Below are 26,943 nucleotides of genomic sequence, written 5' to 3'. Positions count from 1 at the left end.
TACTGTATATGTGTTTAACAAAAACGAAATACGATTTGGATAAATATTAGGACATAATCCATCCATCCATTTTCTACCGCTTGACTCTTTTGGGGTCGCAGGGGGTGCTGGAGCCTATCTCAGATTCATTCGGGCGGAAGGCGGAGTACAGCCTGGACAAGTCGCCACCTCATCACAGGGTATTAGGACATAATGTAAATGTAAATACAAAATGGTAGTGTGTGTATGCTTGACCTAAATCAGAACAATAAACCTTTGTTTTGTTTTATTAAAGTAACTATCCATCCATTTTCTACCACTTGTCCTTTTCGGGCTCGTGGAGGGTGCCTATCTCAGCTGCATTCGGGCGGAAGGCAATGTACACCCTGGACAAGTCGCCACCTCATCACATAGATAGACAAAATTCACACTCACATTCACACACTAGGGACAATTTAGTGTTGCCAATCCGGTACCCGGAGGGAATCCACACAGTCACGGGGAAAACATGCAAACTCCACATATAAAGAACTCAGGGACCTTCGTATTGTGAGGCAAATGCACTAACCCCTGTTCCACCGTGCTGCCCTGACAGTGATATCACTATTTAGAATTTTCCCTAGGCTAAATAATAATACAGATACAAATACACAAAACAAGTAAGAACACAATATATATATATGTGTTTAACAAAAAGGAAATACAATTTGGATGAATATTACGACATAATGTAAATTTAAATACAAAATTGTAGTGTGTGTACGCTTGACCTACGTCAGAACAATAAGCCATATAAGTGAATCCATTTTTTTAAGTAAATAAATTAAATAAGATCAAAGATGAAAAATTATTTTAAAACATTAAATTTTTTAGTTCAGTTGTCAGTCGGGTGACATTGTATCTGCATGTTGATTAAAAAAAACGGCTCCCAAACTAACAGTCTCACAAATGCGAATCGTTCACCAAAAAGAATCGTTCAAAAGACTCGACTCGTTCGTGAACGTCACATTTCTGACCATAATGTTAATTTTTAAGCCAAACATACATGCTATGATTCAGTAGCAGTGTGCCTCCGTGGCAAGAGATACATAAACTGCGTCAGGTATTTATGTTGCGAATATCCAAAGTAAACATTTGGCATAAATATTGTTCAAATGTTGTTGAATTCGTAGTTTGTAAGGTGAACATGTTGTTTAGTGAAAAAGAAGTGGTCTCGTGCGCACTTAATAGTCTACCTGCGCGCGCACACTTGTTCAAATAACAAAAGTGGCGAAAAGCAAACAGAGCTGTCTTTCACAACAAAATACTCCAAAAAGGACTGTAAGAACACTTGTTGGAACTCGTCATTTATGTTAGTTATTTCCTTACCCGCTTTGTGTTTTGTTAAAAACGACGCTTGCTTCGTTCCACGTGTAGCCCACAAATCCTCTCCGGTCGTGCCCACTTCGGCTAAAAGCTAGCTGGTCTTGTCTTGTAACATGTCCGCACTTCTTCTTTTTTTTGTCTTAACCACACTTTCTTGCTTTGAAGGAGACTTTATTCCACTCAAGACGACGAAGAGAGAGGAGTCTGCCTGACTGGCTCACTGACAGTGGATGAGAAGCCAGTAGCAGGTTCGCACACACGCACACGCACACACACACACACACACACACACACACACACACACACACACACACACACACACACACACACACACACACACACACACACACACACACACACACACACATTCTTGTATTGGTTACCTTCCTGAGACCTGTGAAAAATGCCTACCTTTTTAAGACCTCCCTTTCTAGATATGTAAAGAGTTGTATTTACAACATTAATAATATATATATATATTTTAAATTAATTTTGGCCAAAGGGGGCGCACTTCAATTTCTTTCACACACTTGTTGTTTCATATGTTGACCAGAGGAGGAGCACTTTTAAAACCGAAACAGTCAATTTGAAAAATCCCTCATTTTTGGGACCAACCTTATTTTGATATATTTCACCACCAGGGGTGCAAATGAGATCTTTATTTTTTGTTTTTTGTAATGTGCTTAAGGCCGATGACAAACGAGTCACGGACTACAGATGGCCCCTTTGCCGCACTTTGGGCAAAAACAGCTGTAGAAGCTAACTGTTAATGGCTTAGTACCGTAGTGTATTTGTTCATCCTATGGTCACATATGGGATGCGGGTTGTCTTACGTCAGCACCGGAAGTCGTTAAATCACCTGGCGGGTTTTTTCGGGGATGAATAGTGAAGTCCTTCTTTAGCTGCCGTCTTGTTTTAGCATATATTGCTGCCTTTGCACCTGTCTATGTTTACTTTTGTGTATGCACATTAAATCAACAACAAATCCTGACTTTGGAACAATGTTCACGGACTCTAGTATTTGGCTCTCTATTAGATGCAATGGTTTTCCGTATTGGGACCATGATTTCGGTCCCAACTTGTTCACTGGTCCTCATATGGAAGGTACTTTTCCTTGTTGATGTCTCAAGAAGGGTAGCAATACAACAACACACACACACACATATTCTTGTATTTGTTGCCTTCTTGAGACCTTTGAATAATGCTTACCCTTTTAGGACCACCCTTTCTAGATGTATGAAGATGTGTATTTACAATATTAATAATAAATACAAACTATGCAAATACAATGAAGTTTGTTGTGAAAAATGAGTTGGAATTTCCCAAGAAAAAGTTAGAATTTTGGAAGTCGTCATTTTACTCAACGCAAGTCAAAATTTGACAAGAAAAATTGATATTTGTCCAATATTACGATAAAAGTTGGAATTTTATTCGTTAACAGTCGCAATTTCACAAGAAAAGCTTAAACTTTTGGCAATTTTATTAAAAGAGTCGTCATTTTACTCGACAAAACTCACAATTTTATAAGAAAACTTAAAAATCTTGGCAATAAACTGAATTTTACTTGGGAAAATTATGACAATAATTTTACTTTAAAAATGTCAGTATTTTGCAAGAACAAAAAAATTGGCAATATTGTGATAAAAGTCTGAATTTTATATACCAAATGTCACCATTTTGCATGAAAAAGTAATAATTTTACATACAAAAGTAACAATTTTACGAGAAAATATTGCAATATTACAGAAACAAAAAGAATATGAGAAATTGTTCCCAATTTCATAAGGAAAAAGTCGACATTGTGAGAAAAAGACTGCTTTTAGATCATTTACAATTGTTTTTGTTTTTGTTTGTAATTGGGTTTTAATCTTCATTATTTATTTCAAGTTATTACAGTATGTCTGTATATACATATTTAGTTAATTTTTATTAATTTTGGCCAAAGGGGGCGCACTTGAATTTCTTTCACACACTTGTTGTGTCATATGTTGTGCCAGAGGAGGAGCACTTCAAATTTTGACACACACTTGCTATTTCATATGTTGACCAGAGGGGGAGCACTTTTAAAACCGACACACAGTGAATTTGAAAAATCCCTCATTTTTGGGACCACCCTTATTTTGATATATTTCACCAACAGGGGTGCAAGTGAGATCTTTATTTTTTGTTTTTTGTAATGTGCTCAACCACACTTTCTTGCTTTTAAGGAGACTTTATTCCACTCAAGACGACGAAGAGAGAGGAGTCTGCCTGACTGGCTCACTGACAGTGGATGAGAAGCCAGTAGCAGGTTCACACACACACACACACACACACATTAACACGCACACACATTCTTGTATTGGTTACCTTCTTGAGACCTGTGAATAATGCCTACCTCTTTAGGACCACCCTTTCTAGATATATAAAGATTTGTATTAACAACATTAATAATATATATATATTTTTTAAATTAATTTTGGCCAAAGGGGGCGCACTTCAATTTTTTACACACACTTGTTATTTGGGACGGAATAGCTCGGTTGGTAGAGTGGCCGTGCCAGCAACTCGAGGGTTCCAGGTTCGATTCCCGCTTCCGCCATCCTAGTCACTGCCGTTGTGTCCTTGGGCAAGACACTTCACCCACCTGCTCCCAGTGCCTGCCACACTGGTTTAAATGTAACTTAGATATTGGGCTTCACTATGTAAAGCGCTTTGAGTCACTAGAGAAAAGCGCTATATAAATGAAATTCACTTCACTTCACTATTTCATATGTTGACCAGAGGGGGAGCACTTTTAAAACCGACACACAGTGAATTTGAAAAATCCCTCATTTTTGGGACCACCCTTATTTTGATATATTTCACCACCAGGGGTGCAAATGAGATCTTTATTTTTTGTTTTTAAAATGTGCTTAAAGCCGATGACAAACGAGTCACAGACTACAGATGGCCCCTTTGCCGCACTTTGGGCAAAACCAGCCGTATAAGCTAACTGTTAATGGCTTAGTACCGTAGTGCAGTAGTCCCCAACCACCGGGCCGCGGACCGGTAGGTACCGGGCCGCACAAAAAATTTAATTTATTTTTTAAATTTTTTTATTAAGTCCACATAAAAAACACAATTTGTACATTATATATCAATATAGATCAATACAGTCTGCAGGGATACAGTCCGTAAGCACACATGATTGTATTTCTTTATGAAGAAAAAAATAAATAAATAAAGTAAAATAGAATAAATAAGGGACACTTTGCAAGGCTGGTCGACTCAATTTTAGTGTGACCTGTGTGGATTACATGACCTGATGACTCACAATCTACATTCTACACACACATATTTTGTTAACTATTAAGCATAATTCAGTTAGATGGGCAGGTTCTAGAGTAATACCAATACATGGGAAACCAATTGTTCAATAATTAGCAGTAATAACAATATCACTAATACTTGGTTAATATTCAAGTCTCGAAATGTAAATTGAGTATTGTTGGCACTTTTTGATTGGTTATTTATCTGATTTTACAGGCGGAATAATGGAGCTCGCACTGGCTCTGTTGTAAGCGGACCTTTATTTATGTTTATTTAATATATATATATATTTATATTTATATATTTATATTTAGAACGTGTTCAAAAAAATCAATAACTGATTTTACAGGCGGAATAATGGAGCTCGCACTGGCTCTGTTGTAAGCGGACCTTTATTTATGTTTATTTAATATATATATATATATATATATATATATATATATATATATATATATATATATTTATATATTTATATATATATATATATTTATATATTTATATATTTATATTTAGAACGTGTTCAAAAAAATCCAGTCTGTCGTCATGGCTTTCATAATGATTGTGAACGATAGGCAAAATTCCTTTTTAACTTAAAATAATAAAAATGAACGCATTTCTTTAACAGAGGTCTGTACTGCTTAACTTGAAACAGCATACATTGGGTGTTCAGCTTTATGATAGAACACACTTTGATCACTATGAGAACTACTTTGACAAAAAGAGAGGTGAGATATATCTGTTCTATTGTTATGACTGGCAGCATTTAATTGTACTTAATGTATAAAGCAGATCTTCACCTAAACAGTGTGTTAATTTGTCATTAAATAGAAGCATAATGTGAGAAGTGAAAGTAAAATAATAAGAGTTGAAGCAAATATAATTTGAGCCTTTGATGAGTAACTGTATTACTGTACTACCTGTTAGACTCCTGTAGTGTCACTATCATACAGCTGGACACATTATGTTTATGTTCAACAACTTGGATACACAACTAGTGTTTTGAGAACAAAACATTATCATGATAACAACAAGAGAGCAGAGTGACACTTAATACTGCTATGCTAGCATGAACCTCATTGACGTGATAGCCACACATATAGCTTCCCCGTTGGACAAAAACGATCTCCAAACTTACCCAAATGTTCCTTTTTTGTACACAAAAAGTCACATTTAGGGTTTGATTACCAGAAGCTAGGCAGGTAATTCTAAATAACTAGCTGCCGCCATCCTGAGGCAGAGTGACAGCACCCAAGGTAGAATTTTAAGATTAAGATTAAAGTACCAATGATTGTCACACACTAGATGTGGCGAAATTTGTCGTCTGCATTTGTCCCATCCCCTTGGGATGAACAGATTCCTGAAAAGTCGATCGGCAACGAATTTGGTAGGTGTGCGATCAGTCACGCTGTCATCCATTGGATTAGTATGTAGCCGATTTGTGAAGCTGTTGCCGTTCTAAATAATCTATTGATATTTTACAGACTATTTGTAATTCTCATGGTAATAAAAACACAGGACAAAGTGCGTCCCTTGACAGCTCAATATGAAACACACACTTTTGCTTCTAAATACTGGACGATTCAGTTTTTCAAGGGACCTGAACGACAGTGACTTACACATTATTATATTTGTTTTACCGAACGTGCTAGCTAAAGCAACATTTAAATGTATTATTAATACTAAAGAAGCGTGTTTTTCCACATACATGGCATGAATTGTCTTTCTTACAACCAAACGTTAAATTACATGTGACTAATAGCATTGCTGAAGTTGAGTGGTTCTTTTGACATTCATATCCAAGGTTAAAAAAATGTATCAATGTGCTGTATTGTGAAACTAATCCAAATTGTGCAGCAATGTAAATTAAACATTGGAAACGAAATGCCACATGTTTAAACGCTTCTGTGCATTAGCCTTAAAATTTTACTCATGGTGATTATCTCGTAATTTAGGATTTGCATGTTTTTTTTCTGTGTACGTTTAGAAGTTGTTCCGTCAAAGTCAATTTAACCCTGACCCTAACATGGAAAATCACCTTCACCATGTTCCGGCTGTTATATTGTCGACAAATATTACACGATTTGAATGAAGTTTGTCATGAGAACGCATGGTTAAAATCTGTCCAACCAAGTTTCATCTAGATTGAATCCAGATTTGGCACCAATGTAAATCCGAAGTGAAATAGTAGCATGTAACTTCTTCATGCGCTTGTATCTGTGGTGAAACTTATTTGATTTGAGTGAATAGTGATTTATTTGAATATTTTTTTCTGCCAATGCATTATCATAAGCTTTTTTCAAAAAATAATTTTTATCTTGACCTAATCCAGACGGCACATTTGGGACATGTAATATGACTGTTGTCTCTTGTCATCTATCAAGGTGGAATATGTTCCTCCTTATATTATATAGAATTGTATCACATTTTGTTCCCTCAATTTGTGAATAAATGGTATGTCTGGATTAAGCCATTTTGTTAGCTCTTAAAACCCTAGATTGTGGCTGTTAATGTTGTTTTATAACCTATTCTCCACAAGCACGGGGCATCAATTCAGAGGTCTAGTTGAAAAAGAATAACAATTATCACACTGTCTTTAAGATGGATAGAAAATAGGTAATTTGTTGCCCCTGCTTTGGTAATCGAATGATGTAGGAGACAGGTGGTGTTCAGTACTTAAAACATAGATATATTTTTACTTTGATTTAGACACATCTGGTCTTGTAGCGCTGGTTAATCAGCAAAATCACACATAAACATGCAAGAACTCCATTTATTTGAAATAATCTAATGGTCAAGAGCATTCCTTGTCCAGCTTTGACAAATATCCTTTGTGATAGGCACCTCAGTAAAAAGTGTCTATTTTCAAAAGAAGAGCTGCACTGCTGTCTGTAAGTGAAAAAAGTGCAATGGACAACCCTCAAGGTTGTCATAAAAATGAAAGCTTAGGGTGCTTTAGACATCGTGATGCTACCTGAAAAGGTTTCTCAACTCATAACAGCCGCATTTATGAGAATATACAGCTCTCAGGAGGGTCATAAACCCAGGCCAGAAAATAATTGGACTCCCCCACACTCCTCCCTTTTGTATTGTTTCTGCCGCCACAGAGCTGGCGGCCTTATGAAAGATGCCACCAGTTCCCGTTGTCCTGTATTGCTGCCTTCTTGTTCCCGCTACTTATATCCTAGGATGTATTTTATTCTCATTTATCTGTGTGGCTGGGTATGTAAAATGTCATGCACATGACACCGGAATTACAAGCCAATGTTCAGCAGTCATAAAGCCGCTCCATTCCCAGGGCCCATTATGGTATCAAACTTAATATTTTACGGTTTAATTGATAGGCAACACTTAATTGGCCTTAGTGTGTGAATGTAAGTGTGAATGTCTAACTGTGTTGGACCTACAATGAGGTGGCGACTTGTCCAGGGTGTACCCCAGCTACCGCGCGAATGCAGCTGGAATAGGCTCCAGAGAGGCACAAGCGGTACAAAATGGATGGATGGATGTGTTAATGCCCTCGGCTTGCTTTGTTTCTACTCTGTATCGCTGTAGCACTGTGCAGCTGTGTGAGTGTCTACAAGTGTGTGTGTGTTTGTGTCTGTCTGTCCCGCTTTGCTTGGCCGCTCATTCAAGTCCTGTGCAAAATTACGAAATAATTTCCTGATAGTTTTGGCATCCCTTGTTAGCTTCTGAGTAGACGCCACTGCCTTCTCTAAGGGATTGCAAAAGGATCGCTCTATCAAAATGAGTTCTACCTGGATCTGGATATAGAAATTGCTTATCTTATGATCCCTGCATATTTTTTAGGCACTATGTGCTTGCCAATATGTGTGTGTGGTGTGTATGAATGGACTTGTTTTTATTTCTTAGGGGTTGTTGGTTTTTATATGCGTACTTCATTTGGGTTTCACTTTGTACTTTAAACTGAATCTCGCTGCATACTATTTACAATGCCAATAAAATAAATCTATCTATCTGGATTAGTTCCACGGGTCGTTTTTGGTCACGTACTGACTTCTATTACAAAACTGAGACCTGCCACATGCTGAAGTATTCAGATGATACTGCTCTTGTGGCGTATGTACAGGGGGGACAGGATGTAGAATACAGAGGCCTCGTGAGTGAATTTTGTGACTGGAGTGAGCGGAACGGACTACTCCTGAACAATAATAAGACCAAAGAGATGGTCATTGGCTCGAACAATAATAAGACCAAAGAGATGGTCATTGGTTTGAACAATAATAAGACAAAGAGAAGGCCATTGGCTTTTAAAATGTAAGCCTCCTCTACTGCCGGTCCAGATAAAGGGCAACACAATCGAAGCAGTCCAATGTTACAAATATCTGGGTGTGCATATGGTCAGCAACCTTGAGTGGTCCATAAACAGGGATTCACGCTATAAGAAGAGCCACGGCAGGCTTTTCTTCTTACGGAGGCTCAGCTCTTTTATTGTTTAGACAGAGATGTTGCTAATGTTTTACCCGTCTGTGGTTGAAAGTGTCCTGACTTTTAGAGCTGTCTGCTGGGGTGGCAACAAACCAGCAACAGACACCATATGGTTGGACAGGCCGATGAAGAAAGCCGCTTCAGTGCTGGAAAGAGGGTGGGACACACTGGACACTGTAGTTGACAAACGGAGGAGAGATGAGCTGCAGGCCATAAGGGAGAATATTGACCACCCCCTCCATTGCATTCTGGCAGACCAAAGCAGCAGCCGAAGCGGGAGGCTCATTTCTCCGTGCTTTAGGACTGAACAATACAAGAGGTCATTTGTCCCAATAGCAATTAACAGGTTTAATAGAAATTTAAACAGAAAAGGTAAGTAATCTAGATACATATTTTTTTTAAATGTAGCCAGTGTCATTTTATCTTTATTTTAGCCTGGTTTTATTGTTTGTATTCTCATTCTTGTAATGTGTACTTTTATTGCGGAGGAGAGATAACCGGAATTTCCCTAAGGACATTATTAAAGTATCTATCCATCTATCTTGCCAAAGATGTCACCCTAAACACATAGTTTATTTCTCATCGTAGTGGATACTTGATGATCCATGTTCCTTGGTACTTTCATACTAGTCCCCTTCTGACCATAGGCAGCCAGGTTATTTTCCCCTTAAGTGCGGTACGTTTGAGCTCATCTAGTGCTGGGGAAGACAGTTGGTCTTGGAACAATTGAATTAAATGATCCAACCTCGACGGCTACCTTGGGGACGGCGTGGCGCCGTTGGCAGAGTGGCCGTGCCAGCAACCTGAGGGTTCCTGGTTCAATCCCCACCTTCTACCAACCTGTCACGTCCGTTGTGTCCTTGAGCAAGACACTTCACCCTTGCTCCTGATGGGTCGTTGTTAGGGCCTTGCATGGCAGCTCCCGCCATCAGTGTGTGAATGTGTGTGTGTGAATGGGTGAATGTGGAAATAGTGTCAAAGCGCTTTGAGTACCTTGAAGGTAGAAAAGCGCTATACAAGTATAACCCATTTACCATTGACGATGAAGCGATCAGGTCACTCCTTTAACAGTGAAAAAGTTGACTTGCCAATGACGGCATGTCAGTTCGTTAGTATTTTATACTAGTATAGTTAGTATTTTTAGGAATGTCCTGAGCCGATATGATGTAGGATATCGGTCCGATATCAGCAAAAAAACAAGTATCTAAAAGTTCCGATTTGATACAAGCAGTCCTGCAGTGCGTTTACTTGTGCAAAGCTGGACAGCCAGTTAACATCTAAATGTCTTCCAATAAGCACATAAGTTGGTCTTTTCTTGTTTGTATTTAGGCAAGTGATTTATAAAAGCTAAACATGGTAGGCTATAGGCTACTAAGAGCTAGCAGCTACATAACAACTAAGCTAAACATATGTAATACGTGTCCTTACCATGTGTCAATATAAACAAGTATCAAATATTTATAGTTGCATATTACTTACACATACAAAGTCTCCAAGGCAGAAGCAGATTAAAAAGTAACCGCATCATTCAGTTTACTGAGTCATGAGCTTAACTTAATTGTTGTGACCAAAAAACAAATTACACTCCACTTCAATTTAAAGACAGCCTAAGTCCCATTCAGTTAATAAATAAGTTATTGTTTTTCATATTTACCATTGTTCTCTGTTTGAGTAATTTCACTTGATCAAAACTTTCCTAACATTCTACACTATGCTGGCCCCACTATGGACTGGACTCTCACATTAACCGTATCCACTCGGCATCCTTTGCACTGGTCACACGGGGTGGGGGCGGGGGTGTTCCTTCCAAGGTTTGTGATTAAGGGCAATATAAATAAACGTTGATTGATTGAATGATACACTAGAAAACAAAAGTACTTACTGAGATTTAGGCTGTTATCAATCAAATTAATATCGGTATCGGTTAAGAATGTAACAATATGAAAATATGAACAGTTATTGAGACCAAAATTGTCACAGTTAAAAATTATTGTAGTAGAATTGTTTTTTATTGTAATGTATTGATTATTTTAAACAACTAAAATAACTAGACCCACCGCTAGAAAGCTTGCTATTTTGCATGTTTAGTGTTTCTTATGCTTTGCTAATGAGAGTTTTCTGGTAAGCGTTGTAATGCCCTACTCTGTTTAGCGGTCCTTGAACGCAGCGTAAAAACACCTCCGTGTCATATTCCTTTGAGTATAGATCGATCACTCTGTTGTAAAAGAGCACAGCTTGTGGGTTCAATGTGCACAATTAAATATCTTAGTTACTCAGACAGTAATGTCTTTGAAAAAGTTTAGATTGGCTTATGTTGTTTCTTAATGGGGAAATATGTTTTTCTCTTTTGTATTCATGTTAGCATTTCAGCTAGCGAGCTAGTGCCAGTCCATCTGTGAGTTTATCAAACTGCGGCTATCAATCACGGTTTATCGATGTTTTAATCCAAAACGATAATACTCATAGTTGGGAGTTTTACTGCAGGTATCATTAATACTGTTTATCGTTACATCTTCAGTATCGACCAATACTGGCATCGTGTCGGAAGTAAAAAGGTTTTATTCGGAAACGCCTGCTTATTTGTTTATTATTCGTGTTTCCATTCATGCGTCTGACCAGTAAAAAGAGAAAGCAATATCACTCAGTTTGTTGTGACGCGCTTTGGTCGGACTGAAACTCACCTCTTCCAGCACATCTTAGTCTGATTGGTCCGATTTGAACAACAGCAATGGCAATCCTGTCAACACAGCCGTCTAAGTTTAGCTTCCATCAGTGACTAACACTTCCCAATTATTAATTAATCCATGCTGGGTAAAAAAAAAGCATGCACTTGGCAGCTGGCAAGACTTAATAATCAGGTATGAATAATCCTTGTTTCCATTCCTTGAAGCTACCATGGGCTCAAATTACAGTTTGTCTGGCTAGCTTTTGAATCCACTACAGCAAGCTGCTCAAACATCTGCTGCAGCATGTGGAAACAGTTCCCTAAAAGAAAAAAAAACCTCAGAGAGAGAGTCCTCAGAGATCGGGATGTTATGCTTACTTGAAGACAGTCTACTTTGATTTAAACGAGCTTGGTAAACGTGGATGCGGTGGGGATTGTTTTGTTATTTGGCTGCGACCGCTGCAGGGATCGAGACAACAAAAAGGTTGTGGAAAGGCAGAAGCGAAACCTCCTACATGACTAAAGCTGCTATGTGTAATGAGTCACTTTTTCCTGGTGGGGTAAATGGACACAGGCTGAAGGGATGCACACGTAGGGAGGGTTAAAAGGCCATCGGCTGTTTCCTGATGAGAACTTTGGGAATTCAGGCAGCTGTGTCTCTGGAGGGAAAACGCTGACTGCTGATTTACGCTGATGAAAGAGGTGCACGCTCCACCGAGCCCAGGTTTCTACAGACGCCGCCAGGCTCAATAAGAGGCGGCGAAGTGATTGCCCAACCACAGACATTTTTGTTGCTCAATTCAGGTTGTGGTCAGATTTAGGAACTCAAAAGGGCGTTGTTTTTTTGTCTGGCGAAAAGGTAGCCAATGATGCCTCATTTTGTCTCAATAGGTATTTACTCGGAATTGACTTCTGACCAGTCTAGGGTGCAATCCAACACTCATTCTCAATGGGCCCTAGTGCAAAAAACCAAATTTTCCTACCTATTAGTACCTGTTTGGGGGTATTTGGGATATGCATTTTCCCCGAAAATGTGAAACCAAACCATGAAGGCATTGAGAAGATATTTATAAAACAATCTAACCTTTCTTCATACTTCCTCCAAACTGTTAGGTATTTGCCCCAATTGGGATGTTTTAAGATGTGATGTCACTCACTTTAACCACTGACTCGTAATGATGCTGTAAATACGGGATATACAAATTGGGAGGCACAATGTGCATCCCGGGGAATAAGATTAGGACAATTACATAAATAAATGTACTCACCAAGAACCCAGCCATCGTGCACAATGCCAACCATGCCGTTACTTAGAATGTACAAATCATGCGTGCACATGGACACATTTAATCGGATTAAAAGTCTAACCCAGGGGTGTCAAACGAGGGCCGGATCAGGCCCGCGAACAGGTTTTATCTGGCCCGTGGGATGAGTTTGCTAAGTATCAAAATTAACCTACATTTTTAAATGAAAGAAACAGCTGTTCTAAATGTGTCCACTGGATGTCGCAATAGCAATTCTTTGTATCTTTGTAGATACAAAATAAACCACATGATGTTAGTACATCAGTCGAGGAAAATGATCAAACTACATAAATAACCTACTGTAATTTAGTTTTGATATAATTTTTTTATCTTGATAGATTGAAAATTATCACCAATGGGTTGATGTATGAACATTATCACATAATTTATTCAGAAAATATAAATAACGACAAATAAAGATAGAATAATATTAACCGCAACATGTAAGTGTAAACAAAACCCAGCAACATTATGATTTGTACCATTTCAGCATGTGCTTGTTCTATTTTTTGTCCTAATTAAGAGGAATGTTTGACGGTGCAACGGTTGAAGTGGGTTGAAAAATGTGGGAGGAGTAGTCGCCAGAAAAAAGAGTGGAAATAGGGCTTTGGAAAACCAGGAATTCTGGAAAATCTAGGAATGTTTTTGAACTTGGAAAAAGACTAGTTTGAATTTCCAGAATGGTGGAATGTGTTGAAGGTGGAATGGTTCGAATCGGTTGAAAAATGTGGAAATGGTGGAAGTTTGAAAAAATGGTCAATTCATTTTGAATGAGGACAAATGTCCCGGAAAACCTGGAATCTGGGATTTTTTGGAATTTGTCCAGGGAAAGCCCGCGATTCCCGGATAGGCAGAAGAGTTTGAAGTCGAAACGGTTGGAATCGGATCAAAAATGTGGAAGGTAGAGCGCGCCAAAATCTGGAGAAGAAGAAGTAGAGGAATAATAATAAATAGATGCATTTTGGTGTAGAAAACCAATTAAAAACATTTTGCTAGGTTTAAAAGTGTTGAAATATAAATATTGTATTATGACAATCGATACAAAAAATGGTATTTGGTCGATCGAGCCAAGACCGTCACTCCTTGAACAATTTGACTTGAAGGTTCTCCGGTGTTACGTGTTTTTTAAACGACGCCACCTAGTGGACAATGTGTTGCCTACTTATTATTTGTCTGCAGACTAATATCTTACATTGTCTCTGAAGATAATTGTGAAGTTTGTCCACGTAACATGTTCGAGTGATGAAGGAGCCACCAAAGAGCTTGTGAGGTTGCGAGGTTAATTGCCCTACTTTTTCAACAGTTGGTGTTCCCAAAGGAGGCTGCTATCAGAGGCCTGCCGGCACTCTGCAGTCTCCCTTGGATCCAACTCTGGTTTTCTCTCCTCGCTAAGTCCTGGAAAACATAAACATCCTCTTAGCCTGTGAAGTTCCACATGGTTCAGGAAGTGAGAGGTGTCTCAGTCCCCATGGTGAGTCGGGTTAACTTGGAGGACTGACCATGGTTTTTTTTCACCAGCCAGCGCCGTTTTGTTTTTAATGCTAATATGTACCTAGTACAACGTCTACAGTTTAAAGCCCACTGACGACGTACAATGCGGAATTTACCCAAAATTATCTCCAAATTAAAGTTGCAGAAAACGTAGTTTCAGACGTTAATGCAAAATTTCAGTTTAGTTATCTCTGCTTTTTCTTTGGCTGTTTTGCCAAAGTGTTTTAGCGTATGAGTTAGCTTGGTTAGCGTTTTAACATATGAGTTAGCTAACTGTTTTAGCATACAAGTTGGCTAGCTAAGCGTTTTAACATACAAGTTAGCTAACAAAGTGTTTTAGCATACAAGTTGGCTAGCTAAGCGTTTTAACATACAAGTTAGCTAACTGTTTTAGCATACAAGTTGGCTTACTAAGCGTTTTAGCATACAAGTTAGCTAGCTAAGCGTTTTAGCCTACATGTTGGCTATCTAAGCGTTTTAACAAACAAGTTGGCTATCTAAGCGTTTTAACATACAAGTTAGCTAACTAAGTGTTTCGGCATACAAGTTGGCTAGCTAAGCGTTTTAACATACACGTTAGCTAACGAAGTGTTTTAGCTTACAAGTTGGCTAACTAAGTAGAATAGAATAGAATGGACTTTATTGTCATTATATTTGCATATAACGAGATTAAGGACTCCAACTTAAGGTGCGGTAGTGGGAACAAATATGGGGTAAAAATAAATAAATAATAAAATAAAATAAATTACACAACAGGCAATAAAGAAAAAAACTAACAATTGAAATAAACAGACTACTATCCAATAAGAATAAGTGTTTTAGCATACATGTTGGCTAAGTGTTTTAACATACAAGTTGGCTATCTAAGCGTTTTAACATACAAGTTAGCTAACTGTTTTTTAGCATACAAGTTGGCTAGCTAAGCGTTTTAACATACACGTTAGCTAACTGTTTTTTAGCATACAACTTGGCTTACTAAGCATATTAGCATACAAGTTAGTTAGATAAGCGTTTTAGCATACATGTTGGCTATCTAAGCATTTTAACATACAAGTTTGCTATCTAGGCGTTTTAACATTGCTTAGGCGGTCCATCGTAGTCGAAGATGACGTAGCTTCCATTTTGTTGCTCTGGTCGGTGGCTATCGTTGCTGACGACGATGCCACTCCATATGACTATGAAGTCCGATCCTGGAACCACACGTCCTGCCACAGTGGGGACATGTCAGGCCGGGATCAGGGGGCTGGGATGGTTCTGGAACTGCATGGTGGTGTCTTCGCCTCCGCTGATCCCTCCGGTGTTGGTTCCGACACTCCTCCAGATACATGACCCCGTCATGGCATAGCGAGCGCCACAACGATCGATTGGCTGCAGCTGTCTCAAGTTCGTAGGGTTTGATGTTGCACCTCTTCAATATCCCTTTCAGTTGGTCTTTGTACCGCAGCTTTTGTCCTCCGGGCTTTCTGCTGGCTGAAAGGAGCTGACCATAAAGCATCTGACGAGGCAAACGGTGTCCTGGCATCCGGATGGTGTGACCAACCCACCGGAGTTGTCGCTGTGCCAGGGCGGCCTCTATGCTCATGGACTCAGTGCGCTGTAAGATGTCCGTATGAGGAACTCGATCCTGCCATGTGATGCCAAGAATGCGTTGGAGACATCTGATGTTAAATGCATCAAGGCAGCGGATGTGTCTGCGGTATATTGTCCAGGCTTCTGACCCATACAGCAGAGTTGAAACACACACCGCCCTGTAGACAGACACTTTCGTTGAGGTTTGAAGGTGGTTGTTTTCAAACACCCGGGAGCGCAGTCTTCCAAAGGCAGAGGAGGCTGAGTTGATACGAGCCTGGATGTCATCATCGATCTGGCATGTTGGGGTCAGAGTACTGCCGAGGTAGCAAAATTGCTCAACGAGTTTGAGGGGTGTGCCGCTGATGGTAAAGACAGGGGGTGTAGGGGATGGGGACCTCTCCTGGATGAGAACCTCTGTTTTCTGGATGTTGATCACCAGACCTAGTGAGCGGTAGACTGATGACATGGTGTCTAGTGCATGCTGCATGGCATCAGGAGTGTGGGCGAGGAGTGCGCAGTCGTCTGCATATTGCAGCTCCTGGATGTTGGTGCCTGACATCTTCGTCTTTGCCTGTAGGCGCCGGATGTTGAATAGGCTCCCATCCAGGCGAAACTCGATGGAGACACCACTATCCTTTGTGATGGACTGGCGGAATAGGAGTGTGGCTGCTGCCAGGAAAAGATTGAAGATCGCTGGGGCCAGTACACACCCCTGCTTCACCCCTACTTTCACTGGGAAAGAGGGGGACTGTTCACTGCCTACAAGTACACAGGCCTGCATACCATCGTGAAACTGTTTTAGGATGCTGAGAAACTTGGGGGGGACACCAAACTTCCTGAGGATGCTCCAGAGCAAATCACGGTCAACTGTGTCAAAGGCCTTGGTGAGGTCAATAAAGGTAATGTAGAGGTCCTTGTTTTGTTCCCTGCATTTCTCCTGGATTTGACGGGCAGCGAAGATCATGTCTAGTGTACTTCGGTTCTTTCTGAAGCCACACTGTGTCTCTGGGAGGATGCCCTCTGTTAGAAATGAAAGGCGAGAAAGCATAATTTTCGCAAGTACCTTGCCGGCCACTGAGAGAAGGGAGATACCACGACTGTTTCCACAAGATGATTTATCTCCTTTCTTCTTGTAGATGGTGACAATGTTGCTGTTTTTCCATTCTTGAGGCAGGACCTCCCTGTGCCAGATGGCTAGTATGAAATGAAACAGCTTCCGCTTCAGTAGATAGCCTCCCTTCTTCAGTATCTCAGCCGGAATTCCGTCAGGGCCAGGGCTCTTGTTGTTTTTGAGGCTCCTGATTGCAGTAAGGACCTCACTGAACATGGGGGGATCATCAAGGAAGGGAGAAGGCGGGAGATCTGGGAGTGCATTGAGCACTGATGGATCAGAGGGGTTTATTTTATTGAGCAGTGAGTCGAAGTGCTCAGCCCAACGCTCAAGAATTTGTTGTTTATCCTTGAATAACACTTGTCCGTCTGCGGATCTTACTGGAGCGATGCTTCGCTTTTGTGGGCCATAGATGGATTTTGCAGCAGGTATTATTAGCATCTGCATATCCCTGGATCTCCTGGGCTTTTTTGAGCCACCACTCATTTTCCATGAACCGCAGTTGTTTCTGTGTCTCAGCTCTGGTTGTTTTATAATGGTGGAGGAGTGATGGAGAGTGAGGGTTGGAGAGCAGGGCAGCATGGGCTTTGCGCTTGGCGTCCAGCAGCTCCTGTATTTCTACCGAGCTGTTGTCAAACCAGTCTTGATGGTGCTTCTGAGTAAAGCCGATGGTTTCAGAGGCAGCTTGATGTAATGTTGACCTCAGTTTTGCCCACTCACTGTCCATGTCACAGGTGGTACCGTAATCCTCCAAGGTGGAAAGCCCCGCAGCTAGCTTGCTGCGGTAGTGAGATGTACACTCTGGAGAATCCAGGGCCCTGCAGTTCAGTCGCTTTCTTGGCTGCTGTTTCTTGTGCGGGGGTCGGATTTTCATCCTCAGCTTGGATCTGATCAGCCGGTGGTCAGTCCAGCATTCAGCCCCACGTAAGGCCCTGGTTACGCAGACGTCTTGTCGATCTTGTTGTCGTGTAATTATATAGTCCAACAGGTGCCAATGTTTGGACCGTGGGTGCATCCAAGATGTTATGTATTTCTTTTTTAACTGAAAAATTGTGTTAGTGATGAGAAGTTGGTGCTCAGAGCACAGAGAGAGGAGTCGAATGCCGTTGTTGTTTATTTTTCCAGATCCATGAGGCCCGATTATTTTAGTCCAGAGCTGGGCATCTGTGCCAACTCGGGCATTGAAGTCACCCATGAGGACAAGCTTATCGGACTTAGGGACTCTGGATAGGGCAGCCGCAAGAGACCCGTAGAAGGCATCTTTGATGTTACTATCAGCATCCAGGGTAGGGGCATACGCACTGAGTAGCGTAGCAAACCGGCCTTTCACCAGGGGGATACGCCAGGTCATGAGCCGCTCACTGATGCCTTGGGGGGACTCTGGGATGTTATTGAGTAAATTGCTTTTTACAGCAAAGCCAACTCCATGGAGCCTACGTTCGCCTTCCGGGAGACCCTTCCAGAAGAAGGTGTAGCCTTCACCGACTTCTGTCAGGGAGTCTTCACCCGACAACCGAGTTTCGCTGAGTGCTGCGATGTCGACATTGTATCTCTTGAGCTCATGTGCAATGAGCGCCGTCCGTCTATGAGGTCTCTCCGTCCCATCCTGCGTGTCGAGGAGGGTGCGGACGTTCCAGGTAGCCAGGTGTATAGTCATATGCTTTCCTTTGTTATGTTTTCGACCGCAGTAGGGGATGCCTTGGTGGCTGCGGTTTGCCACCCAGGTGTGAGGAACAGACAATTTTTGGGTCACCTTTTCCAGACCCTTCCCCAATTTGGGGTGAGCAGTGCGGACCCTAAATAGGGCTGCTCAGTCACATGGGCAGCTGCCGAAGGAAGATCATGTTCCTGATCCCAATCTTCACAACGACCATCACACCCATGCCGCCTCTGTGCAGGATTCAAGCTAGGAGCTCCCAGTCACATCCTTGACCTGCCCCCGTCGCTTTATCCTGTCGCCAGAGGACTTTTCGGAAGAAGCTGAAGCCTGCGCAAAGAGTGTATTTGTGTGAGGGATGGTGCTCGCAGTTCCTTCCCCCACAATCTTGGCCACACCCACCATATTCCAGTGGCACGAGAAAAACTCGAGACGACCTTCAGGTGAGTGCAGTTGCAGGGGACTGCCAGAGATCCGGTCTGCTGGAAACCTGCCCATGTGTGTGTCCCCGGAGCACAGATTTTTCATTTGGGGTTTACTCCCGTAGCCATACTGCCTCCCGGTTTTACCCACATGGCTGTGGGGTGCCTTCAGCACATTGCTTTTCTGTCAGGGTGTGCTCCCTTAGCCTTTGCCTAAATAAGCTGACCCACAAGGCAATGGGGCTATTTACCCATAGTTGGGGCAGGGTTGACGGGCGTCAGGGCGTGTTCCACACAAAGGTGGGCCTATACGCCACGTCTCTGGGGCCCACTGCTGCTCCGAGATCCCCTTCAGTTTAGTTCGGGGTCTGCAAAGACCCTTATCCGTGTGTGGCCACGAGGAGGCACTGAAGGAGTCTTGGTGGTGGAGAGGCTTTGTACCAGCAGGAGGAGACTTACACACTCGGCTCCTCTTTTCACCCCCCGGAGGGGGCTAGCTGGCGGCGGTAGCTGTAAGCAGAGAGTAGCAAGCAGAAAGCAACATGCACTATCTACAGACATCTCTCTACTTCTACTGCACTAGACGCGTCACACACACCCTGTGTGGATACACACACACACAGCTAACTGTTTTTTAGCATACAACTTGGCTTACTAAGCATATTAGCATACAAGTTAGTTAGATAAGCGTTTTAGCATACATGTTGGCTATCTAAGCATTTTAACATACAAGTTTGCTATCTAGGCGTTTTAACATACAAGTTAGCTAACTAAGTGTTTCAGCATACAAGTTGGCTAGCTAAGCGTTTTAACATACAAGTTAGCTAACTTTTTTTTTAGCATACAAGTTGGCTTACTAAGCGTATTAGCATACACGTTAGCTAGCTAAGCGTTTTAGCATACATGTTGGCTATCTAAGCGTTTTAACATACAATTTGGCTATCTAAGCGTTTTAACATACAAGTTAGCTAACTAAGTGTTTCAGCATACAAGTTGGCTAGCTCAGTGTTTACCGTACAAGTTAGCTCGCTAAGTGTTTTACTGTACAAGTTAGCTAACTACATCTTTTACCGTTCAAATTAGCTAGCTACAGTAAATGATTTTTGCTTTTACAGTACCGGTAGGTAACCTCTTTTTACACTTGTATGACAATGTAAAGACATGGAAGCGGTGCCTTTTGCGACAGGAATCACCTTTGTGTTGCGCTTTATTATCAGTAACGTTTTTTTCTATGAAAAGTAGTTACCTTATTTTTTACGCCTGGACGACAGTGAATGTCAAATTGTTACTCAAATGTTTTATCATGGTGACAGTTTGACCCTGGAACAGACCTGCGCTGGATTTCTGTTATTTCCTTTAAGAAATTCAAAATGCGAACAAAGGTAGTCGAGACCTCGTCTCTTAGTTTGAACAGGCTAGTGGCGCTAGCTGCCATGAGCTCATTTTAGAATTGTTCAAATTGTGCTTCCATCCAATTCTGCCCGGCAACAAGTGTCAGCAACAGGACCCAGGACTATATTAGATTCACATCATAAGTGTTGTAAAGAATAATTAGTATGAGAGACAGTTTGAAAAGGAAGATTCATGACTTTCTTTTGGATCAATGCTTGTCAAAAGGTCTGCTTTCATATTTTCTAATGAATCACTGTTAGAATTCCTCACGTGACCTTTCAGTCTTCACTGGAACACAAAAAATATTCATAACCTTTTTGCTCATTTCCGCACTGATCCGTGGCTACGCTCTCACCTAGCAGGTAACTTTTTGAGGTACGGAGGGCTCATAAGGAGAAGATTCTTTAATGGACGCTAAGACAGACTCTTTAAAAGAGATTTGAAGCAGATGATATCTATTCATCATGTGTGTACTGAGCTAGACGGCAGTAATGGCTTCTATACCGCCATCAATCAACACTGCTTTCTAACGCGCTTTCAAAACGGCCCCTTATGGAATTGAGTAAGAATCGCATGAATATGCTCAGTTGTCGTACTTTGTTGTTCTGTCTTTACAAAATACAATTTGACAGGAGCGTCATAACAAACGCTCCCAGAAGTCACAAACACGGCAGCGTTTTGCACACATCTGTGCTGTCAACCTCTGGCTGGCGGTTGCTCAGAGACAGATTGGCTGCCTTTTTGGCAGTCGTTTTATAGACAAATGCAAAATTAGCAACAACAAAAAAAGTTAGCACGCTAAAGTTAGCATAAAAATTTAACAAGTAAGTAGAGATGTCCGATAATGGCTTTTTTGCCGATATCCGGTATTCCGATAATGTCCAACTCTTAATTACCGATTCCGATATCAACCGATACCGATATATACAGTCGTGGAATTAACACATTATTATGCCTAATTTTGTTGTGATGCCCCGCTGGATGCATTAAACAATGTAACAAGGTTTTCCAAAATAAATCAACTCAAGTTATGGAAAAAAATGCCAACATGGCACTGCCATATTTATTATTGAAGTCACAAAGTGCATTATTTTTTTTAACATGCCTCAAAACAGCAGCTTGGAATTTGGGACATGCTCTCCCTGAGAGAGCATGAGGAGGTTGAGGTGTGGGGGTAGGGGGGTAGCGGGGGGTGTATATTGTAGCGTCACGGAAGAGTTAGTACTGCAAGGGGTTCTGGGTATTTGTTCTGTTGTGTTTATGTTGTGTTACGGTGCGGATGTTCTCCCGAAATGTGTTTGTCATTCTTGTTTGGTGTGGGTTCACAGTGTGGCGCATCTTTGTAACAGTGTTAAAGTTGTTTATACGGCCACCCTCAGTGTGACCTGTATGGCTGTTGACCAAGTATGCCTTGCATTCACTTGTGTGTGTGAAAAGCCGTAGATATTATGTGATTGGGCCGGCACGCAAAGGCAGTGCCTTTAAGGCACGCCTCCAATATTGTTGTCTGGGTGGAAATCGGGAGAAATTCGGGAGAATGGTTGCCCAGGGAGGTTTTCGGGAGGGGCACTGAAATTCGGAGTCTCCCGAGAGGGTTGGCAAGTATGACTGGGAGACGCAACTGCTCTGTACTTCTCCCTACGGCCGTGTACCACTCTGTACAGCGGCGTTTTAAAAAGTCATACATTTAATTTTTTGAAACCGATACCGATCATTTCCGATATTACATTTTAAAGCATTTATCGTCCGATAATATCGGCAGTCCGATATTATCGGACATCTCTACAAATAAGCAGTTAACGTACTTACGTTATGTCATCATGTAAGGAAATCCGAGATTTTTTGGGTTTAAACCAGGGGGTCGGCTACCCAAAACGTTGAAAGAGCCATATTGGACTAAAAATACAAAAAACTAATCTGTCTGGAGCCACAAAAAATGAAAATATGTCTTATAATGAAGGCAACACGTGACGCAAGTGTCTATATTAGCTATAACAGCCTACTATGAAAATGACTGTGTCGCAAGCTGAAGCAAATCTTCGTTGACAGAAATGTTGAAATTGTATATTTATTCTACACATTTTTACAACATTCGAAAACATTAGTAAATCAGAGGCTACTCAGAAGGTGAGATAACTCCTGGAAATTACTGGCTTTTATTGGCCAAAGGTATAGATGTGTGTGTCCAAGTTAAAGGAAACGGCAGGCTGTCTTCTTCTAATAGATTTATGACAATCTTTGGCAAGCTAGGTAATGTTTGCTGTGGTCTGGAACAACATGGCACACAAACAACTATCTGAAATGCAGCCAATATTACATACAGATAATGTGTCATGAGACATGCAAAACTACATCATATAAAAAGAGGATAAAAGTAAAGGATATTAAAGGAGCTCAAATATACCTACAAATGAGGCATAATGATGCAATATGTACATACAGCTAGCCTAAATAGCATGTTAGCATTGATTAGCTTGCAGTCATGCACTGACCAAATATGCCTGATTAGCACTCCAACAAGTCAATAACATCAACAAAGCACACCTTTGTGCATTTACGTACAGTATAAAATGTTTGGTGGACACAATGAGACAAAGAAGGAGTGGGAGATTTTACATGTAAAACTGTTACGTCACGGTCCACACTATGGTGAGTTCAAGAAACGCCGAAATTATTAGGAAAAAAAAATGTTCACCAAATAGTCTCATCAGTGAAGCATACACACAAACATAGTAAACAGTGGGCTTTCTAACAATTGGGAAGGTTTGTGTTTGGTATAGCGGTATAGCTCGGTTGGTAGAGTGGCTGTGCCAGCAACTTGAGGGTTCCAGGTTCGAGCCCCGCTTCCACCATCCTAGTCACTGCCGTTGTGTCCTTGGGCACTTTACCCGCCCGCTCCCAGTGTCACCCACACTGGTTTAAATCTAACTTAGATATTGGGTTTCACTATGTAAAGTGCTTTGAGTCATTAGAGAAAAGCGCTATATAAATATAATTCACTTCACTTGTTTTGTCCTCAAACAAAAAAACTTACAAAAAAAACCTATAATTTTTCCTAATTTTTTTCCATTTTCAATCCTTTTTTAAAAATGCTCCAGGGAGCCACTAGGGCGGCACTAAAGAGCCACGGGTTGCTGACCCCCGGTTTAAGCAGATAAATTGGCAAAAATGCCAACATAAAATGTTAGCATGCCAACATTTGGAATACTTGCAAGATGGCGCCAAGTATCCAAATCCATGAATTTTAGGTTGAAATGATTTAAAGTAAGAAAAATGTTAGCATGCTAATGTTAACTTGCTAATAGGGATGTCACGGTATGAACATTTCTCATTACGGTTATTGTGACAAAATTATCACAGTTATCATTATTATCGCAGTAATTTAAATGTGCTCAAATCTTTCAAAAACTACTTGTACTGAAATCTTTTAACCAAGTTTTATTTAAAAAACAAAACAAAAAAATAACACATTTAAATGTCTGAATGTAGCTCAAGTAGAAAGTTGAATGTGCATATGAAAGCAACACAAGCATTATAAACAAAGTAATATGGCAGAAACAAAATAATACTATAAATACATGTGAACATTTCGCAACATGGCACCTTATGGACGTTAGACGTAACTGCACTTTTTTTCCATGTAGATAAAAATAGTGTTCATGTATGAGGTCAAGTCTTACACATAGGACTGCACTATTATGGGCAAAATAATATGAAAGATAATTTTTTATCAATAATGAAATCACGGTTATTAATCAGGATTATTCACTATGTTAGGTAAAACAGTGTTGGGGTGTGGACGCGACGCCATCATGTCATTTGTAAGATCTAATAAAAATGCTCTAGATAAATGTTATCTTTATATTTAAATACAAATATTTGTGCTTTTGTTCATTAATAGTATCAGCATGACAGATTTTGTATTACATGATGCCTTTATCTCTTTTTTTTACAGTATTTTTTAAGTTATGTACACACATTTACATGTACTAATGTGTGTACATGTACACACATTTACTGTACTAATGTGTGTACATGTACACACAATTACATGTACTAATGTGTGTACATGTACATGCTGTATGAGGACAGATCCATTGAGAGTTTGACCAGAAATGTGTTGTATAGGAATGAATTATACACCATAAAACATTAACAAAATGCTGTGTCACATGAATGGTTATTAAAGTAATTAATAATAAACACAAGTAATGTAAAAACAACCACAACTTTTTGACATCAATATAAAACACAAAGAACTTTGGTTAATGAAGATAAAGTGTAATAAACAAGCTTTGTTCTTCTGCAAAAAACATGTACTTCAGCGCAACAGTTTGGCCAACAAAAATAAACAGGAGTGATACCTCCCACATCTAATACACAATCTTTGTGCCCACCGACAACTCAGCCTGTGTTGAGAGATGACAAAACATTTGAGCTAGTAATGATGTTATGGGAACACTGACAAAGTTAGCAGTTAAATAAAGGACGAGTGAACAAACTACAGACTTTATAAACAAGTTGTGGCAAAGTTCCCGACACGTCGCCAGCTGCATGCTAACTCTCAGTTCCAGCAACTGACAGAAGGACGCCAGCTGCACATTGAAAATGAAACCGGAACATCAAACATGTTTTGATTGCGCTCTTAAACTCACACCGAGACTACGCAGAAGTAGAAGTGATTAAATGAAGTGAAACGTAGCGATCGGCTTCGTTTACTCGGAGGGAACATTTTCAGAGCAAAGTCTGTGTAGGCGTTTTTTTTCGGTAATTACTAACCGTCTGGAATTTGACCACGGTTTTTCGTTATATTGTTTACCGTTACATACCTACTTGCTAACATAGGAAAAGTTAACATAATTGCAAGGGCGTCAGATGCAAGTTGGTTTGTAGTTTTCAACAATTAACAGTGGTTACTTTCGTTTTACGCTTGACGTTAGTAGATCGGTAGGTCGTGAGTTCAAACCCCGGCCGAGTCATACCAAAGTCTATAAAAATGGGACCCATTACCTCCCTGCTTGGCACTCAGCATCAATGGTTGGAATTGGGGGTTAAATCACCAAAAATGATTCCCGGGCACGGCCACCGCTGCTGCTCACTGCTCCCCTCACCTCCCAGGGGGTGAACAAGGGTGATGGGTGAAATGCAGAGAATAATTTCGCCACACCTAGTGTGTGTGTGACAATCATTGGTACTTAACTTTAACCCTAAAAAAAAGTGGTCTTCACCGCTGCGTTACACTTTTGTCATTTCAATAAGTTTCCATATTATCACACCAAAATGATAAGTAACAATGTCAACATGTAAAATCTAACACCCAAATAAGTGTTCATATCTGCTCCTCCAAATTCATGTTTCTGTGAGTCGTTGTCATGGTGACCGCATCCCTGTCATACACCAGACATGGAAGTGTGTAATAGCGAAGGCACCAATACTCTTTTGCCCAAAAACTTGCAAATAGACAAAATCTTCTTTTTTTCTCTCCTCAGGCTGGTGTTTGATTGGTGTTGGGACACCAAATAATTGGACTCAAAGGGGAGGGGCCTTCAATGAGACCCTGCAGTGGAATGGAAGGCAAGTTGACGTTACAGCGCAGTGCCCTCTAGTGGATAAAAGTAGGCAGTGCAGGCAATTCAAACTAAGGTAATGCAGTGGTTTGATTGATTGAGTGAGACTTTTATTAGTAGATTGCACAGTACAGTACATATTCCGTACAATTGACCACTAAATGGTAACACCCGAATAAGTTTTTCAACTTGTTTAAGTCGGGGTCCACGTTAATCAATTCATGGTGTCAAACTCCTTTTCATTGAGGGCCACATCGCAATTACATCTGCCCTAAGAGGGTTGCTTGTATTAATATAAATGTATAAGGATTCGCCTCATGATATTACGTGATTGCCTATGCATTTGATTATTTTTTTACAACACTGTTAAAATATATAATTATACAGTAAAAAAAACTGGCAGCTCAGTTGCCAAAATTTTATTGTAAAATTCAGTGATTTTTTTACAGCATAATATTGTAAATTGAAAATTGATAACACATTTTTGAAAATAGAAATTAAAAAATAGACGACTGAGCCGCCAGTGTTTTACCAGGTGTTGTCTTTACAGTGTTACTGCAAATGGTGAAAAAAGGTTCCAGTGTTTCGTTTTTTTTTACAGTAAAATTTTGCTGCCAGTTTTTTACCGTAAAATATGTTGTCTTTTTTACAGTGTAAAATTTGATGGGTAACTTGCTGCTT

The 26,943-nt window shown here is 40.4% G+C and overlaps 1 protein-coding gene and 1 long non-coding RNA gene across 4 annotated transcripts in view; one reads left to right on the top strand and one right to left on the bottom strand.

The window, feature by feature from the left end:
• Nucleotides 1-1,596, bottom strand: part of stxbp6 (syntaxin binding protein 6 (amisyn)) — a 103,142-nt gene extending 101,546 nt beyond the window's left edge. For both annotated transcript variants that reach the window (XM_062041411.1, XM_062041412.1), the window contains exon 1: nucleotides 1,348-1,596. The gene's annotated coding sequence lies outside the window, so the exon portion shown is untranslated. The remainder of the gene's footprint in view (nucleotides 1-1,347) is intronic.
• Nucleotides 962-26,943, top strand: LOC133646245 (uncharacterized). Of its 2 annotated transcripts, none has more exons than XR_009825254.1 (4): nucleotides 962-1,081; nucleotides 1,510-1,592; nucleotides 3,552-3,634; nucleotides 26,185-26,943. It is a non-coding gene; the product is annotated as an uncharacterized LOC133646245 (long non-coding RNA). The 2 variants fall into 2 exon arrangements; XR_009825252.1 differs by lacking the exon at nucleotides 962-1,081 and adding an exon at nucleotides 1,290-1,330.

The sequence above is a fragment of the Entelurus aequoreus genome, linkage group LG03, assembly GCF_033978785.1.
Source record: "Entelurus aequoreus isolate RoL-2023_Sb linkage group LG03, RoL_Eaeq_v1.1, whole genome shotgun sequence".
Taxonomy (NCBI): Eukaryota; Metazoa; Chordata; class Actinopteri; order Syngnathiformes; family Syngnathidae; genus Entelurus; species Entelurus aequoreus.
The sequence above is the reverse complement of the archived record's forward strand: the minus strand, read 5'-3'. Positions and strand labels throughout refer to the sequence as shown.